Source organism: Canis lupus, chromosome 18 (genome assembly GCF_011100685.1).
Source record: "Canis lupus familiaris isolate Mischka breed German Shepherd chromosome 18, alternate assembly UU_Cfam_GSD_1.0, whole genome shotgun sequence".
In the NCBI taxonomy this organism is placed as follows: Eukaryota; Metazoa; Chordata; class Mammalia; order Carnivora; family Canidae; genus Canis; species Canis lupus.
This window is the reverse complement of record NC_049239.1, coordinates 30,828,543-30,849,089: the sequence shown is the minus strand read 5'-3', so window position 1 is coordinate 30,849,089 and position 20,547 is coordinate 30,828,543. Positions and strand designations below refer to the sequence as shown.

General features: G+C 36.7%; 1 long non-coding RNA gene across 2 annotated transcripts; it reads right to left on the bottom strand.

The window, feature by feature from the left end:
- Positions 1-3,844: 3,844 nt before the first annotated feature.
- Positions 3,845-9,781, bottom strand: LOC111090810. Of its 2 annotated transcripts, none has more exons than XR_005372939.1 (3): positions 9,645-9,781; positions 8,622-8,691; positions 3,845-3,885 (listed from the first exon to the last, which is right to left on the bottom strand). It is a non-coding gene; the product is annotated as an uncharacterized LOC111090810 (long non-coding RNA). The 2 variants fall into 2 exon arrangements; XR_005372941.1 differs by lacking the exon at positions 3,845-3,885 and adding an exon at positions 6,250-6,400.
- Positions 9,782-20,547: the final 10,766 nt, after the last annotated feature.

Here is a 20,547-nt window from a genome sequence, read left to right as displayed (position 1 = left end):
GGTTCTTGCTACACCATACAGTGTGGAGGAATATGAAAGAAAACAAACAAAATCATCAGAAGAAAAAGCTAATGAAAAATCCCCCTCCCAGACAAGGTCACTAAGAGCTCGTTTCCCTCAGAAATTGCAATTGGATTATCCACCTTACAGAGTTTCTGTGAAAGAAAGAAAGAAAGAAAGAAAGAAAGAAAGAAAGAAGAAAGAAAGAAGAAAGAAAGAGAAGAACGAAGGAAGAAGGAATGAAGGAAGGCAAGGGGCAGGAAGGCTGATCCTTCCCTCCCGACCTCCAGCACCTCCCTCCTCCCCCACTCCCGTCCCCGCCCTCCCTCCCCACTTTCCCCTGCTTCTTACTCCTTCTGCTCCTTCTTCCTTCATTCCTGCCTCCTTCCTGCCTCCTCCCTCCCTCCCTCCCTCACAGACGAACCCCCTCCAAGTTTGATTATTGACTAGGTAATTGTGGAGTAAAGTCCCAAGTAACAAATACCATGAAAACCTCATGACCAGTTGCATAAACGAAGAGTAGACCATTCACTTCTTTTTTCTTTTATTACATATCACATATATGTGTACACCCCCATTGTTTAACTTTCCTTTTTTTTCTTTAAATAGTTTTATTTATTCATGAAAGACACAGAGAGAGAAAGGCAGAGACATAGGTAAAGGGAGAAACAGGCTCCAGGCAGGGAGCCCAATGTGGGACTCGATCCTGAGACCATGGATCATGCCCTGAGCCAGGGGCAGGTGCTCAATCGCTGAGCCACCCAGGTGTCCCTAACTTTCCTTTTAATTTTCCCTCCATATTCTATTATGTATTTTATTGTAGTAATGTACAGTAAGTAATATTGAAACAGCATTATAACAAATAAAGTATGACTGTTATTCAGAAATCTGAACAATGTAAAGCCTTGTAGACCATTAAAGGATATTGGCTTTTATCCTAAATAAAATGAAGAGCCACTGGAAGTTATTGAGCAGAAAAACATAACCCAGCCTGCAGCCAGTAAGGTTTACTCTGACTCCTTTATTGAGAACAGACTGCAGGGCTGTAGGGGTATAAGAGCCATGGCCCATGAGGGCCACCATGCTGGCACTCCCTAGTGCAGCTGTGTGTCCTCAATGTTTGCTAATTTGCAAGCCAGGCCCAGAGCTTTTCCTTTATATAAATTTTATTAAAATTATTTATTATATATACATATTTATATTTAAAGACTTTATTTATTCATGAGAGACACAGAGAGAGACAGAGACATAGGCCAGATGCAGGACTCGATTCCAGGACCCCGTGATCATGCCCTGCCACTGAGCCATGCAGGCGTCCCGGCCCAGTGCATTTTGAATGAGTTTTGCAATGTCAGAATGCAATGACTGCTCTGTTCTCTTCTCTCTCTGCTCCTCACCACTTTCAGCTTTTCTTTCCTTTGCTTTTACCCCCTTTGCATCCACTTCCTCTCATGCCCTTCCCACTGCTTGTTTCTCTACTTTCCTTCCTGTTCCACGCATTTAAAAAGAGATCTGGCAAAGAGCAAGTTTCAGAGTGCCAATATTCTCTGATGGCCTTTCTGGCTACTTTTATTTCTTGTTTATACGGGAATCTTTGAAATTATCTGCTCCCTTTAAATTAGAGGATTTACATTTATTTAAAAACAATAAAGCACAAAATAAAACGGTTGGTTTGATTATTTCATAGCTCTATAAAGACAATAAACCATAATGTATAGATCTTAGTACCTCTCAGTGATTATGGGCTGACACACTGTAGTTGCTTATTTAAGTTGACGAACAAATGAAACAAGTGTATTATCTAATTATGTCCATCTTGTTTCAAACAACAGATTAAGAGTTTATTCTCTACATAAGATGATCTTGGTATTCTCAACATTGGTGATCATTTGGCTCCTGCCGAGCCACCCAGGGATCCCTAAGGCTATACTTATATATAAAACAAATGGGGGATTATTTAAAGCACATTTACTGTAAAGGGATTTTAGAATTCACATATCTTGTGCAGAAATAGATTTAGTGAGACCAGGATGTTTCATACCCCTTATTTGGTAATACAAAGTCATATGTAATCTAATTTAGGCAATTTTGCTAGATTTCTCTACATAGATGTTTTCTTCTTAATCATAGCTTTTCACATTTCTTTTGTTTTTAGAGTATATTTCTCTCCTTGTCAGGTTTTTATTTATAGTAATTTATCGTGTCACCAGTAAATATTTCTGTATTTTGTGGTGTCTTTAGTGTCTTAGACAAAACAAATTATTTCTCTGATCTCCCAGAGTAAGGTTTGTTTCTTTCTCATGTATTGCTATAGAGTGCTGTCTGTGGCTTTTATTGCCTTGCATCCAATGTGATTCTTCACTTGGCTTTGAGCTCCAAAACGAAGATTATATTGGTTTTTAACTGAAGGCTAGGATAGTAGAGAGTAACTTTTTGATATTTCTATAAAGAAAAAAATATATAAGTAGCGAACATAAGCAAGATAAAAACCATTCCCTGACTCTTAAAAAATACATTTGTAGAAGCAGAAATATAAACTAGCTGGAGTTTAAAAACTCAAGTTCATCGTCTGCCTAAAATTTGCTCTCTCTTCTTGAGGCATGGGGCTACCGTCTTTCTTGGATTAGGACACATAAGGAATTCAACTGTTAACAGATGAACCACCACTGGACACTGTCCATCATGGTAATCTCAACCCCCATGGCCAATATTCACTATAGTTGGTAGCCATGAGTCCTAGGTCATGTCAATGATATATAACTGGAATTCCCAGGGTGTGGCATTTGGCAAAGCTCTTACTTCCCTGATAGAATGAGCCATGACTTGTCTGTAATGGCACTTTAGTCTCACTCTTCCCTACTTATTCCTGCTTGGAATCTGAGGTGATAGCTAAAAGTAGAGTCGTCATCTTGTGACACAAGGTAGTGTGCTAAAGTAAGGTTTACAGGGACTGCATCTCGGATGAAGTCGTTAATCAGCTTCATGGTCTATAGACCACCTCTGGACTTCTTGTCCTGCCAAGTGAAATAAACTCTTATCGAAGCTAATTTTTTTTCCCATAATTTGCTGCTAAGTTCAACATTAACCCAAACAGCTCTCTCGCTGGTTAGTTTTTATAGTTTATAGCTTCTGATACTCTTTCCTTATTTTCCTAGTCTATAATAACAGGTTGCTTTCTCTTTGCAAATCAATGCAAAGGATGCATCTTCCAAAGAATATGATACCCTTTATTAAAAAAGAAAAAGTTTGAAAAAAAAAAAAGAAAAAAGAAAAAGTCTCACCTCCATTCTTTTTAGTCAGATGAGAAGAAAATGTCAAAACATATTTCCAAGTTCAGCCAAAATAGTTGGCTCTTCCTTCTGTTTTTAACAGAGGTAATGCTAGAAAACATTCCAACAGCACTTGTTTTCCCACTTGCTGTTAAATGGTCCTTTGGTAAACACAACTCTCCTGAACCTTGGAGATGGTGTGCCTCATTTGGAGTTGGGAAGGGCACAGAGGGGTGAAGCTCAGCCCATGGCCATGTCTCTGTGGGGTAAGATCACCGCAAATGGGCCCAGGGAACTTAGTATAACTCGCTTATCACAGCAGCTCCTTGGACACTATGACAAGGCAAGGCATGAGTTAAGAACCCAGAGAGTAGAATTTGACTGAAGCTGTCGACAATGCTATCCTTTTATGATGGGGACCCCTTTCAGACCCTTGCGTTTGGTCCTTCCTCTCCTATCAAGCCCACTGAGCTGATATTTTTCTTTCATTTCCACCACTCTTGACCCCTCTGTGAAGCATTGCTTTGTCTACGTACCTCAGGTTCCTGAAGTGAACTTCTGTCTTAGCTGTTCTCTCTAAGTAAACAGAGTCCAGTCTCCTGACATGTAGCTCTTGCTGTTTGGGGCAATGGGGGAAAAATGAAGTAATGAAAATGATTTCTATTTTTTCTGGTTTCTGATTCATGTTAAATTGTGTTTCTTTTCATCATCGTGTTTTACTCTTTGTGTCAAAGAACAGGTTCATTTTGGTAAAAAAAAAAAAAAAAAAAAAGAAGAAGAAGAAAGAAAAAAAGAAAAAAAGCCAGGTTAAAGATGGCATTTTAACAGAAAAATTATTCAGCTCAAAGTTATTTCTCCCTATAAAGGCATCCTGTGCTATCTGGAAGTTTAAAATAATTATAACGTGACTTGTAGCATGAGTGGGAGCCTTCACGTTCTGATCTGTTGATCTGTACTGTATAAAGTGAGCATCTCCAATTCCCTCTCCCCTTCACCCTGCAAATCACCACTATATCAAGAAATTGATCTTTTTTATATTAGTACATTTTTAAATGACCATCATGCTTTGGTATATAACTATGCTCTGCTATAGTTAAGAAGATGTACACTAAAAGCAGGAGGTGGTCTTTGCCTTGATTTTTGGGGGCCTAATACAAGTTTTATGCCAAATTCCTACGTACTTCCTAAAGATTGTGGTTTTAAAAAGGATGTAATAAGTTTTTTGAGGGAATGTCAGTCATGTACACTTTACTGTTTTAAATTTGTGGAGTGTCTCATTTTATGTTCTGGGTTTATAGAACTGAATAATGTATGAGGTATCAGAGCCCTTTGAGATCAGCTAGTCTAACCCCCTTAGTACCCAGATGAGAATATTGAGACATCAAGACCCACATAACCAATTTTGATGTCACGATGCCCTCTATCAAATGGAAAACAATGTCAAACACCAGCCCTCCACACCATGCCTACCATAAATCACTGGTATGAGAGTAAATTTGACAAAAGCCTTTGAATTACTGAATTAGGGAATGATATCTAGTAGGCCTCTTGGGTTTTTAAAGTCACACAGATTTATATTCTCTATATAAAAACAGAAAAATATGTAAATAAAATATTTTAAAATATTTCTAACCCCACATCCCTAAAATCACAAACATACATTCAGCACCTGAAAATAACATATATTATATGATATAGAATTAAGACAATCTGCATTTAATAGTATAGTCAAACATCAGTTACTTGGATATAGCATTTATTTATATAGATAATTTTTCAAAAGGATGTGTTTCCATTTATTTTGCTAGAGATTCTCTTTCTTAGTATATTATCTATCCTTAATATATTACTCAACCTGGCTTTTATATGTATTACCTGAAAATATAGCAGTCAAGTAATTGGATACATGATCTGAGGTTGAAATGCTTAGTACATGGAAAAATAAAGTTTTTTTTTTTTTTAAGGCTTTATAAAGGTCTTAAAAAAAAAAAACTTCAACAAATTGTGTTTTACAGTATAAGACCTAAAAAGTCCTATTAGTGACACTTGAAGTTTTATAGTAGCTGCTACTTGCCAGTGATCATTAAGTGAATAAAGCATCCATCAGTGGTATGTAAATCAGACCTGTTCTAAATCATCCTGCTCAATCTGTTACCAGAGGTGAGCTAAATGAACATTTTAGGAACATCTATAAAAATTTAAGACCAGGAGCAGGAATGATTTTCTCAATCTATTTAATAGTCAGTACTGATAGAAGTCTTACAAGAAAAATTTTGTCATTTTTTTACATTTTGCATGGCATTTGATCTAAACAAGTGCATTTCTTCTTGCAAATGCCCTGGCTTTAATACAGAGTAAATTTTCTTTCCTTAAACAGACTACTTTTATGAGTGAGAATGGTGTTCACCTGGCACACAACTGCCTCTGTGCTCAGGTTACTTTTCCTTATTCAGACTTCTTCTACTCTACCCCTATACCCATCCCTGACATCCCAGTGCTCTCACACACTTTTGATTTTTGTGGAAGGCCCTTATCAGGTCCCCATAAATTTCTGTTTACTTCTAACCCAGAACAGATTTTGTAGGATTTTGAAATTAAGCTCCTCATGCTTGCCTAGTCTGGATGGTACACATATCTAACTTTGCAGATTTTGAGAGAAGGCCTCTTGGACAATGAGGTAGGATGGCTCACACTTCCTACTGAGAAGTTACAAGTCTCCGTTTTGTTTTGTTGGACTTTTCCATCACAAAACACCTGGGTTTCCTTCTTAGCTGTATTTTAAAGACATTCTGAATAGAAACTAGACTAGTCCTAACCATTCTTAGATCATTTGCTTAAACTTTCAGTAGTGATATCATTTGTTTTCATTTATTTTCACCAAATAATCATTTTTTTTCTTCTTTACATTTCTCTTCTCCCATTTCCCATATTTTGTACCTTTTCCTCCCCTAACAAAATCCCTCACGTTCTTCACCTTTTCTGTCCACCAGACTTCAGAAGGAAAGATGGAATATCTTGTCACCAGTTCTTAGAGAGTAGAAATCACTGGGTCAGCTAGGTCCTTTCCAATTAACACTCCAAATTACATTTGTGAGGTGTGAGCTTCAGTGCTATGTTCTCTGCTGTCAGACCTGGTAAAAATATTCCATCAAAAATAGCCTCAGAGATTCACATGACCTTGGGTATCATTGAAGATGTAAATGCTTTTTAAAGTGTTTAGAAAGAAATGACAAAATGCTTCTCTGACTAGAGCTGAAACCAGTAAATCATGATTTTATTTCATTCCCTTATTGTGATTTTTTTTTTTTTTAACTTGGGGTAGGAGGGAGGAAAGAGCCCATTCCCAGGACAAGCAAGAAATGACAACTGTGATTATCAGGAAGAAAGAAAAAAAGAGCATGCATACAAGAGAGAGAGGGGAGAAAGAAAGAAAGAAAGAAAGAGAAAGAAAGAAAGAAAGAAAGAAAGAAAGAAAGAAAGAAAGAAAGAAAGAAAGAAAGAAAGAAAGAAAGAAAGAAAGAAAAAGAAAGAAAAGAAAGAAAGAAGGAAGGAAGGAGAGATTCAAGCATGAAGCACTTCCAGTTTATAAGAGTAGTTTGGAATCACAATTTAAAAGTGAAATGAAAAAAAAAAAAGTGAAATGTTTTCCTCACAAATAGGCAGAATGTTCTATGGAGTAATGAAGGGGAGTAGAGTATCCTGTAGCTGTTGGATTGAATCACATTACTCTGTTGCTTTATCACTTTGAGGAAGTATTAGCCAGATTTCTTCTGTATGTCCTTGTAAAACCAGAATCTTTTTCTTACTACTACTGGGGAAAAAAATTAGAGAAGGTTGTATATCCAAACATAGAAGAAAAAAACCCAATATGCATGCATTTATTTAAATCTTACAAATCGTCATATATTTGTAACAGGTCCTCAGATTGATCTGCATGTGATTTTTTATGTATTTCACTCTTGTGCCCTTCTGGGCCTTTGCAAATACTATTTTCCTTCTGACATGGCCTCTTTTCTTTGATGTCTTGGGTGTTCTTTCTCTTTCTTAGAGACCGCATTCAAGCATTTTAACATCTGTGAAAGCCTTCCTTCCCTCCCTTCAATAAATATCCTGCACACTCATTTTCCTGGACTGCCATAGATTGTTATATAAATCTCTATCAAAGATTGTTTACTGCATACTCTAATACTTTTTAATGTATTCAACTCCCCACACCGACACCACGCTCCACAAGATCAGCCTACATCTTATTTTTCTTCCTGTGTTCATATTTCTAGCATATATCACACATTTAATAAATGATTTATTGAATGTCTACATATAGACATATAATTCAGTTGTATTATGTGCCCTTTTATATGCAAGCGTGTATGTATACATATACACATATAAGAGGCAGTAGAAAGAGGATACTAAGACAAATGTGAAAATACAAAGATATATAGAATATGGAAGGACAAAAGGGATACATATGAATAATTTTTGGTACATCATCATTGCTTAACTACAGCTTGTAAAAATCTATTATGACTCAAAGCAGAATGTGGTAGTTGAGAACCATTGTAGCATCAGGTTCATATTCCGTTTCTTAGAAAATTAAATTTCTCTAAAATCAAGGAACTAAATATTTAATTTTTCCAGTCAAACATACTTTTTTTTTTTTTTTAAATGCTGGTGCTATAGTTTGTTACCACTGTTTCTTCTTAAACTCTATAGCCCACTGTTTATATTATATTTGGTTGGATGTTCTGCTCTCTTAAGCTGCTTTTATCCTATTTCCTCTGATGTTAGTAGTTATCAGGACTCTTCATCTATTCGATGAGCTGTGCACCTTACGTAGAATAGGTACCACGAAGTTAACATGCAATACGTCAAATTTCATTCTGAACTAGGAAAAATACCTTTGACCTTGTTCCTGTGTAGTACTTAGGCCATTTATATTAGTTTAATAATTGGTCTTTTTTTTTTCTACCTTTGTTCAAATGTTCAAATGAAACAATATTTTAATGGAGATATATATTTATCAGTTCTAATGGTTATTCTTATTGTGTCTTGATTGTCAGACTAATTCTTTAGGAAAATTGTTTTCAGATATTCTCTCCCACGATCCTTTTATCTGTTTATTCAGAGAATGTATATTGAACACCTCATCTGGTATAGGCAGCATGCTAGGAACTAAGGAAGTAGATATTGAAGTCCAGTCCTTACATACCCAAGAGATTGCTCTCCTTCGGGTCCCAGGCTCACAGGCAAGCAACTACACATATAAAGTATGATACCACTTAGGAGAGAATGTTAGTCAAGATTTCCTAGAGGAATTGATTATTTCATCATCATGGTGTTTTTACTTACAGAGCATCCTGTATCTATTAGATGATGTTCTTTCCAGTAGTGTTATCACTCATATTGTGAAGGACAAAAGCTGGTGGAAGAATGAGAGAAGGCTGAAATAATGATTTAATTATACCATTAAAATCAGGTGCTTTTTCATGTATTTAGTATCTGACTTTATTATTCAAATGTCTTCCTGGTAACCTGTAGGAGTTTTAGATAAGTTGTTGAAAATTTGAAAAACCACTTTTAGATAACTGATGAAGCTATTGTATCACTAGCTATAGGTATAGTTATAGCCATCTAATATATCTACATGCACATGCGTATGCCCGTACATGCAGATGGATATTTATGCAAAATGTTATTGATTATAATACAGAAAATAAAATCAACATGTGCTTAGTTATATATATTGGCACTGACATACATTTTTTAAGAGAAAACAAAATAACATGAGCACATGTGCATAATATGCACACTCATATACACATATATATCTGTGTACATACATACAGGTCAATACCTAGAAGCTTTTTTATTTTTAGCCCTGGCCATGTATGAGTTTTTTTACTGATTTATAGAAATCATATTCCAATGCTGAAATGCTCTGAACTTCTTTGGCCTGGTCAGTTACTGTCTGATAATAATTTAATCATACCTTGGGCTATCTATGAAGTTTAATTTTGCATTATATTGTTTATTAAAATCAATGTTAAACAGATCCAAGGCCAAGGAAAATCTCTTACTTATGTTCTTTCCAATATTTGAGAGAAGTGAATAACAAGCTAAAACAATATAGAAAGATTACTGAGATATACAAAGTTATGTGGTCCTGGAAATAGTCAAATTTTGGGGGTATATTGTGTTCTACAAGATACTTGTTTTCTATGCATAAATTGTGTTAATGACCAGCACTCCGTAAGATATCCAAGTGTAACCTATTCTGAGTGTAGAATATTTTAATTGTAATGTTCTGATCTATGGATGTTGGTTGGTACATGCTTAATGGTGTTTTAAAGGGAATGGTTTTATTCTGCTCACATATCGTTCTTTTTCCATTTTGGTCTCCAATCAGGAAAACAGACTTCTCACAAATTGTTTCACCCCCTTAGCATTGTAATGCTCACTAAGAGAACAGAGGGTGGCCCAGCTGAAGAATGGGGTTCATTGAGGAGTTCACATTTAGAGGCAGGTTTATGTCATAAAGCAGCCATTATGAGTATTACAGTCAGGGATCAGAGGCTCTAGTTTGAATCAATGTAAAGATAAAGTCTAAGGCACAGCCAGAGGGGCCTGGAATAATATGCTGATATCTCAGGCCACATCAGGCAAAAATAGCATGAGAAACAAATCAGTATTTACAGTGGATCAGAGTTATCATCAGGCACTTGAAATATACACGAAGGAGAAATAGCATTGATAAGAAATTCTCTATTGGTCATTATCAATAGCTATGGATAGTCAAATATATAATAAATTAAAATTTTAAAAGATTTGTTTATTGAGAGAATAGAGCACACACATGAGAGAGAGTGAGCACAGATGCACACAGAGAGGGAGAAGTGGACTCCCTCCTGAGCAGAGAGCCCTGATGTGGGGCTTGATCCCAGGACCCTGAGATCATGACCTGAGCCGAAGGTAGACACTTAACTTACTGAGCCACCCAGGCTCCCCATAAATTAATTTTAAATCAGATTTGTAGATGTTTAACCAAACTTTACACTTAACTGTGACATATAAAAATGTTTGGAATGGATGGTCTCCATTTTTTATTAGAATTAGTGGTGCTCATGTAAACCACTTTGTTTTATTTTTAAAAAATATTTTAAAATATTTTTATTTTTATTTTTTTATTTAATAATAAATTTATTTTTTATTGGTGTTCAATTTGCCAACATACAGAATAACACCCAGTGCTCATCCCGTCAAGTGCCCCCTCAGTGCCCGCCACCCATTCCACCCCGATCCCCGCCCTCCTCCCCTTCCACCACCCCCAGTTCGTTTCCCAGAGTTAGGAGTCTTCCATGTCTCCTTTCTGATATTTCCTACCTATTTCTTCTCCCTTCCCCTCTATTCCCTTTCACTATTATTTATATTCCCCAAATGAATGAGAACATATAATGTTTGTCCTTCTCCGATTGACTTACTTCACTCAGCATAATACCCTCCAGTTCCATCCACGTCGAAAAAAATGGTGGGTATTTGTCGTTTCTAATGGCTGAGGAATATTCCATTGTATACATAGACCACATCTTCTTTATCCATTCATCTTTTGATGGACACTGAGGCTCCTTCCACAGTTTGGCTATTGTGGACATTGCTGCTAGAAACATCGGGGTGCAGGTGTCCCGGCGTTTCACTGCATCTGTATCTTTGGGGTAAATCCCCAGCAGTACAATGGCTGGGTCGTAGGGCAGGTCTATTTTTAACTCTTTGAGGAACCTCCACACAGTTTTCCAGAGTGGCTGCGCCAGTTCACATTCCCTCCAACAGTGCAGGAGGGTTTCCTTTTCTCCGCATCCTCTCCAACATTTGTGGTTTCCTGCCTTGTTAATTTTCCTCATTCTCACTGGTGTGAGGTGGGATCTCATTGTGGTTTTGATTTGTATTTCCCTGATGGCAAGTGATGCAGAGCATTTTCTCATGTGCATGTTGGCCATGTCTATGTCTTCCTCTGTGAGATTTCTGTTCATGTCTTTTGCCCATTTCATGATTGGATTGTTTGTTTCTTTGGTGTTGAGTTTAAGAAGTTCTTTATAGATCTTGGAAACTAGCCCTTTATCTGACGTCATTTGCAAATACCTTCTCCCATTCTGGAGGCTGTCTTTGAGTTTTGTTGACTATATCCTTTGCTGTGCAAAAGCTTCTTATCTTGATGAAGTCCCAATACTTCATTTTTGCTTTTGTTTCTTTTGCATTCATCGATGTATCTTGCAAGAAGTTACTGTGGCCGAGTTCAAAAAGGGTGTTGCCTGTGTTCTCCTCTAGGATTTTGATGGAATCTTGTCTCACATTTAGATCTTTCATCCATTTTGAGTTTATCTTTGTGTATGGTGCAAGAGAGTGGTCTAGTTTCATTCTTCTGCATGTGGATGTCCAATTTTCCCAGCACCATTTACTGAAGAGACTGTCTTTCTTCCAGTGGATAGTCTTTCCTTCTTTATCAAATATTAGTTGTCCATAAAGTTGAGGGTCCACTTCTGGGTTCTCTATTCTGTTCCATTGATCTATGTGTCTGTTTTTGTGCCAGTACCACACTGTCTTGATGACCACAGCTTTGTAGTACAACCTGAAATCTGGCATATGATGCCCCCAGCTATGGTTTTCTTTTTTAAAATTCCCCTGGCTATTCGGGGTCTTTTCTGATTCCACACAAATCTTAAAATAATTTGTTCTAACTCTCTGAAGAAAGTCCATGGTATTTTGATAGGGATTGCATTAAACGTGTAAATTGCCCTGGGTAACATCAGGTATAAGACAGGGATGTCCACTCTCACCACTGCTATTCAACATAGTACTAGTAGTCCTAGCCTCAGCAATCAGACAACAAAAAGACATTAAAGGCATTAGAATTGGCAAAGAAGAAGTCAAACTCTCCCTCTTTGCCGATGACATGATACTCTACATAGAAAACCCAAAAGACTCCACCCCAAGATTGCTAGAACTCATACAACAATTTGGCAGCGTGGCAGGATACAAAATCAATGCCCAGAAATCAGTAGCATTTCTATACACTAACAATGAGATTGAAGAAATAGAAATTAAGGAGTCAATCCCATTTACATTTGCACGCAAAAGCACAAGATACCTAGGAATAAACCTAACCAGAGGTAAAGGATCTATACCCTCAAAACTATAGAACACTTCTGAAAGAAATTGAGGAAGACACAAAGAGATGGAAAAATATTCCATGCTCATGGATTGGCAGAATTAATATTGTAAAGTATTTTTTTAAATAAGATTATTTATGTATTCATGAGAGACACACAGAGAGAGGCAGAGACATATGCAGAGGGAGAAGCAGGCACCTCAGGGAGCCCAATACGGGACTCTGGGATCACACCCTGAACTAAAGACAGATGCTCAACCACTGGGCCACCCAGGCATCCCACAAAACATACATTTAAAATGCAAGATTAATGGTAAAAAAGTCACGTTGCTTTGGCTGATGACTAGCTTCAATTTTGGATGATAATTGATATGAAATAATGGGGATACAAAAAGAGAGAGGGCTAGCAATCAGAGTTTAGATATCTTCCCTATATATGGGCAATTCTCACACTAATGTTTTTGTTCTTTGTTTTCTCATACTAATGTTCTCACATTTTTTTCTATTTCACGTAATGTTAGGAAAAAAAAAACTTTGAAAAATTTTGAAATAGGGTAAAAGATTACCAGGTACCCTATCTAATATCCCAGATTATCCATGTTTCGTTATATTTGAGCTACTTTAAAACTCTATAAATTGTAGAAAATTGATAGGAATGCCAATGACTACTTTCCATAGAAATGCAAATAGATGTGTCCAACTGGAGTATGATTTGTTCCCCACACACTAGTTTTGAATTCTTAACCAATTCATTTCTTGGGAAAACATTCCTGATTTCCTGTGTGTGTGTCTGTGTGTGTGTGTGTGTGTGTGTGTGTGTGTTTACTCTGACTTATCTTTCAAACTAGTTTTAACAGCTTAGTTTTAACTTGACCTGGTTTTTTACTGGCTAACTAAACAGTTAAATGAAATATTTGAAATATGTTCAATTTATGTTTTGTTGAGACTCATTATTTTAAAATATATCTGATGATGAACAGAAAATATTTAAGATCTGTTATGAAATATATATACATGTCTTCAACTTTCAACAAATTATGAACAGCTATTATGTGCCACAACCTTTTAAAATTTTATGGTTTCATGGAGCTTATTTTCTAATGAGAGAGACAGACAATAAAAATGTGAATATATAGCATAATTTCATTTAGTAATAAGTTCAGTGAGGGAAAGTAAAGGAGGATAGGAAGATAGCAAGTGTCAATAACATTATGAAAGTCTTTGAAGTGGGGAAAAAAGAGATTACTGAGAGTCCTATCTAGGGTATTCTTCCAAGTAATCTCTTCCTTTCATTGCCTTTTAGCTAATTTACAACTCTAAAATGTAGAAAATTGCTAATGATAAAAATTGCACTCATAAAAATGCAAATAAATTGTATGTGGCAGGATGCTATTGATCACTGCCCTGTGGATAGACTGTTTGGCACCTATTTATAAATTTATTTCAGGACTCCTTATTGTGTGTATCTGTATGATCATTTAAATTTTCCTTTGAACTTCTTATAATGTTTTGCTGCCCCCCCACACCAATTAATGGATTAGATGGAATCTTTGGCATGTTATTATATTTTATATATATATATTTTTATTTTATATTTTTTAGGAATGTCTTGATTTTACTTTTTTTTTTTTTTTTTTTAGGGGTAATGGGGGCAGCGAGCCATGGCTTGAGAATATCCCTGAGCAAAGATCTGCAAGAAATGTGGTGGGTTATATGAATATCTAGGGAAACAACATTGAAGGAAGAAAGTGGAAAGAGTCTAAAGTAGAAAGAATTAGGCATGTTTGAGGAAGCATCAAGAGTCAGTTGGAAGAGATGTAAGCCATAAAAAACAGAGGTAGGAGGTGGCTTGAGAGAGGTGAGCAGCAGGGCGGCAAGTCAGCCATTGGATGTCCACATGAAGAATTGGTATTTTCTACCTGTGATAGGATGGAGCAGGGGAAGGATTAGATTTTACCTGCCTTTTAAAAAGATCTCGGAGGATGCTGTGCTGGAAATAGATTTCAGATAAGAATAGTGGAAGAAAAAAGCTCCCTAGGGAGGCTATGTTTGTATTTTGCAAGAACAGTAGTTGTGTCTTATACTAGGGTGGTAACAAATGAAAAGAGGTGTTCTGATTTATGGTACATTTTGAAAGAAAGGCCCACAGTGTTAAAAAATTGGATGTGGTATGAGAGGGAAAGAAAACAAAATGTGACAGTGTTTCCTAAATGTTTAGATTGAGTCACTAGGTGAATGATGGCGATCTTTATTGATTAACAGAAGACCGATGAGGGGGAAAAAAAAAGTTCGAGAGTGGCTTCAAGCACTGTTCTGACTATGTCCAACTTGGGATATGTATTAGACTTCCAAGGGTAGAGATAGGTAAGTAAACAGACACCTGAGCCTGGAGCCCTGGGCAATGACATCCAGGTTAGAGGGGGGCAAATGTGGAAATCGATAGCATCTACCAGAAGCGTAAAGCCATGGGGATGAAAGAGGTGACCCAGGGAGTGGATACTGAGAACGGAGAGAAAAAGGCAAAGGATCCTGAGAAGGAGCTGACAACACAGGAGGAGGACCGACAGGAGCGTGCCGGGGCCCAGGCTGCTGAGTGAAGCAGGTGTTTTGAGAATGGGGAGGAAATCAATTGTGTCATCACTGCTGAGAGGTCAGGACATACTGGCAAGGGGAACATTCTTGGCTGCAATCACAAGAGCTCTCCCCTGCTTCTCGGTACTGCTATTTCGATGGAAGTACAACGTGACTGACTATCGAGAGCAGTTGGGGAGGTGGATGGGCGACACTTTCAGTGAGTTTTGTGACACAGTGAATGAGAAAAAGAGAGGAGCTGGGAGGAGGGTGAGAATTAAGAGTGGTTTTCTGGGATCCCTGGGTGGCGCAGCGGTTTGGCGCCTGCCTTTGGCCCAGGGCGCGATCCTGGAGACCCGGGATTGAATCCCACGTCGGGCTCCCGGTGCATGGAGCCTGCTTCTCCCTCTGCCTGTGTCTCTGCCTCATTCTCTCTCTCTCTCTGTGACTATCACAAATAAATAAAAATTAAAAAAAAATTTAAAAAAAAAGAGTGGTTTTCTTCCTTAGATGAGAAATCTTGCAACATGTTTATATGATGACAAGAATAGTCACAGCCGGCACACTGATGATACCAGAGGAATGGGGCGATGATGAATGATAAACTGAGAGAGGCGTGCTGATTAGAGTGGGCATTTAAAACAGATTGAATGAGGAACAGTGCTGTCTCACATGGGAGCAGGTGGCTGGTGAAAAGTGGAGGTAAATATTGTTAAGAGTGGTCACGGAAAGGAACTGAATAACCAAGGTGTTGGACGGGTAATACGGTTGAAATTATTAGCCATTAAAATCACAACCAAAATTGTGCCGGGGAGAGAAATAGTGAACTGGATAATATAATTTTCAAGAAAGGAGGCATTTGGAGATTACTAGATAACCACAAAAGCATATGGCGTCTCAATCCTTTTAGGAAGGACATGGCATTTTGAAGAATAAGGAAGACATCTACGTTAGCCCAGGCTCCTTGGTAAGAGAAATGTTGGAATAATCTGCACTGGAGGCATAGAAGATTGAACAAAATGGTGAAGGGAGCATGCAGAGTGTGGGGATAGCATAGGGTTCACTGATGATGACTCACATACATTCCAGAGGGCGTAGCAGAAGGGTTTGGAAAATGCAGAGTGTGGAGTGCCACGTGTATTTAGCTTAGTGGCTTGAGAAATGGGAATAAAGACCTGTTTGAGGAGGGCCAGTTATTGGTAGAGTGAACCTATGCCTGCTTCCATTTATGCTTGTTGGTAATTCTTAATATTGTTTCCTCCACTTTTCAAAGTGGACTTGATTCGGAAGACAAAGTATGAGATCACTCTATTTACAAATGAGTGAGGTAAGCAGGAAAAAAAACCTAATGGGATTTGTGCTGTTGTTTTTTTGTTTTGTTTTGTTTTATTTTGTTTTATTGTTTGTTTGGGAAATAAGGGGTAATCAGCTGTAATTAGAGTTTCCCTTTTATAACTGGTCCTGTTAAAGTAGTGGGTTTGCTGATCAAGCTGACAGTGCCAACACTTACTGGGGTGTTACCCCAGTAAAAGCACATGGGGTATTGAGGTGGCTCTTATGTGCTGCAATAGATAATATGGGCACATGTGGTGAGGGCAAAGGAAGTAATATTACTAGGATTTAGTGAAAACTGGACAATTAATATTAAGCTTTTAAAGTGATTTGTCTATAAGATTCATTTTTCAGGTGTTTATCTTAAATATCCTATTTTATAAATACAGATTATAATGGTTTGAGCAGTATCTCTCCAAATTCATGTCTGCCTTGAACCTTAGAATATGACTTTATTTGGATATTCATTCCTTCCTATGCACTTCAATAGGAAGAGGTCTTACTGGATTCAATGGGCCCTAAACTCAATGACAGCATCTTTATAGGAAAAATAAGAGGGGGGTTCAGAGACAGAGGCATATAGAAAATAAAGCCATGTAAAGACATAAAGAGAGAAGAAAACCACATGAAGACAGGGGAGAAGATTTAGCTTGATGTTGTTATAAGCCAAGGAACGCAGGAATTTCTGGTAGCTTCCAGAAGCCAGGAAAAGTCAAGTAAATATTCTTCCCTAGAGCCTTCGGAGGGAGCATGGCCTTAGAGATGACTTGATTTTGTACTTCTAGTCCCCAGAATTGGGAGAAAATAAATTCCTGTTGTTTGAAACCTCCCAGTTTGTGGCAATTTGTTATGACAGCCCTAGGAAACTAGTACAGAGACTAAGAACTATTTTTTTAAAACCAAATTATTTGAATTTGTCTCCCTTTTGAGACATCCTTTTTGTTTCAAGGAGAACATCCTTTTGTGTTCAAGGAAAAAGACAATGATCTTATTTTCATACCTTTAAAGAAATTGCCAAACTGTTACTGTGAATGCAGTTTCCTTATCACTTTGCTTTTCTTAAGGAAAGTGATGTATGGTGTAAATATGGCGTATGGTTGAGGGAATTCAATATATCAATTAGGTTTCTTTCAGAGGCATATTTAAAAGTAAAGAAACTCATGGTCACTAATTCTTATTGAATAAACACTATACTGTGGAATCTTAGATAAACTAAAAGCGAAATACTATAGAAGAGGGATATTTTGTTAATCCAAACATCAAATGGAATTATAGTATGTATAAGAAAATAAGTTTGGAAGTTCCAGTCCTAAATTATTATTTTAAAGATTTTATTTATTTATTCATGAGAGTCACAGAGAGAGGCAGAGACATAGGCAGAGGGAGAAGCAGGCTCCCTGCAGGGAGCCTGATGTTGGACTCGATCCCAGGACCCCGGGATCACACCCTGAGTCAAAGGCAGATGCTCAACCACTGAGACACCCAGGTGTCCCTCTAGTCCTAAATCAAACACTATTCCTTACCACAGGTAAGTAAGGATAACAGAGAGATTTCCTTTAATTAAAAGAATACTTGCTTCTAAAAATCAGAGCTTACTCACTTATCAGGGGGTGGAGTTCTTGGGGCTATAATCAAGTATATTCAAGAGCTTAGGCAATTTAGTATGCTAGATGTCAATCAAATCAGGAGAAAACACAGAAATTTAAAATATGCCAATGCTAGAGGTGACATAATGTAGTTATCAAGAAAAATTAGATTCCTGATGTGTTTCAGTCCCTTTAGCATGCAACCACATGTGTCTGAATTCAACGGATATGACAAATTACCGAGGGCAGTAAAATTAAGCAAAATAAAAAAAAATAATTAATGATATATGAAATGTCAGGAAAGTCACCTTGCTAAAGTAGCAGCAAGTTGGGGGTTAGTGTCAAAAGTAGAAGGGAGGAACCTTTCCTTGACCAGACATTTCGGTGTTTCCTCGGGCAATGACTTATTGATAGGATATTATTAATAGGACATAGAGTAAAAATAGTTCTCAGAATGTTCTTTGAAAATATAACTACATTTTTTGGGGGGTCCCTTAACTCCATTTTGAGCTTTCTAATGTACAGTCATAGAATAATCTGAGAGTTAAGATCATGATATCTTGTTAGGTAGTGAATTCCTATAGCCTAACTAATGTATTTATGTGAATATATGTTTTGTAAACTGGCATGTTCAGTTTACAAAATACTCATTATCATTATCATCATATTTACAACAGCTAGAGATAAAAGTGGATAGACTCGATTCAACAATTCCAAATGACCTATTCACTCTGACTCATTTTGGATTGTAACAAACCCAGAAGAAATATTGCCCAATAAAAAAAAAAAAAGAAATATTGCCCAATAATTCTGTTGAAAATGTATTTGATAGCAAACCATGGGGCACAGTTAGAGGAAGAACTGGTGAAGGGAACAAGGGAGCAATGGAGAAAATGAGAACTGATAAGATTCATCCTATGCTCTGTATTCCCCAGTATTTCTCATTTAACAGTAAATTAATTGGTATTTTAGGAAGTTTTCTCACATTCTTAAGAAAAATACCACCATATTTATGTGTGGAGGCATCCTTTCATACTCAGTTAAAGATGTAAATGAATTCTATTCTAAATTACAAGGAAGTCCTACAGCACTTCCTCTTAGCATATGTTAATACATTAAACAAACCACGTATTATTTTATAAATATCAGTTTCCTCAATAGTACAACTCCACAAACTTTTTCTGCTTTCCTTTACTTTTTATTCACTATTTAATTAATGCAACAAGTATTTCTTGACCACTCTTTAAGTACATGTCATTCTTCCAGGCTGATGGAATACTAATAAAGATTTCTGTCCTCTGGATCCTGGATCCCTGAGTCACAGGATGGAGAAGGCCCCAATGGGAGGGCACCCCAGTCTGTTTCAGACATTACCAAGTAATAAACTGTATTGTGATATTTTGGGGTAGTTTATTATAATAATGTAGCATAGCCTACTCTGGTTAATATATGGATGAAAAAGAATTTGTAAAAAAAAAAAAAAAAAAGGAAAAAGAAAAAGAATTTGTAATTCTATGGTTTTAGAACCATTCAGATTTTCATCTAAATGTGAGAAGGTAATAAAAAATGTCCTAAGGTATACTAGATGTAAAAATGAAGCTAATAAACTAAAATGGATCTGTGCAATACATACTTCAAATACCTTAAATGCCAGTAATGAAGAAGAGGAAAAGGAAGAGGAGATAGTTACATAGGGAGAATGCTCACAAAATATGAAATAAAATCCATTTATTGAGTCACTGAAGAAGGAAATGCTGAACCACAAAGCCACAGGAAGGTCATGGATATAGTAAGAGCCTAAAAATACCTGGGAACAGTGAGTCTGCTGTCAACAAAATATGCTTAACATATTCTTAACTCCTTTATCCTATTTTCAGCTCCAATAATATAGCATTAAATTATTTTTGTTACCTCTCAGTTAACCTATATATTCAGTGATTTTTTTTTCCCATGCAAAAGTCACATACTGCAGATACCCCATTTTCCAATTTGAAAAAATTGAAGACTAATTGCTCTGGTTTTAATAATCAGTTCTTTTTTTTTTTTTTTTAATAATCAGTTCTTGGTGATCATGTCCCAGTTTGATCTGAGTTAATCAGATAAAAAAAAATAAAGGAGAAGTTCTCAGAAGAGAATGAGTGGATGCTGTTAAAATATCCTCAGAAGTCTGCTCTAGGGCCTTTCATTCTCTTCTACCAAAATTAAATTGGGTTAATCAGAGTATTATTCTTCGTATAAAACCATTCTGAAATAGCTCTATCCACAAGCCTCTCTTATTCTCATTCTAACTCATTCATTCTTCAAACTGAATACCTATGAAAATATAATTTTCAAAATATTTTAAATAATGATCTTATTTTTTTCTCTTTTTCATTGCTCTATAATCATTAAACTAAAGTTGCACTCTAACTTGGGGATTAGCAACCATAAGAATTTCCTCACCAGGTTGTTTACTTGTGCTCCATTACCCTTAGAAAATTTGTCCTGCTTCCATTAGGACTATGGAATTATGCAGTCAACACTTTCAAAGATGGAAATGTTTTTTATATAATTCTCCTATCTAAATGGCCCTAGAAACTCCATGGTCTCAAGTTCAAAAAATTATGACACAGAAACTTCAGTCTCT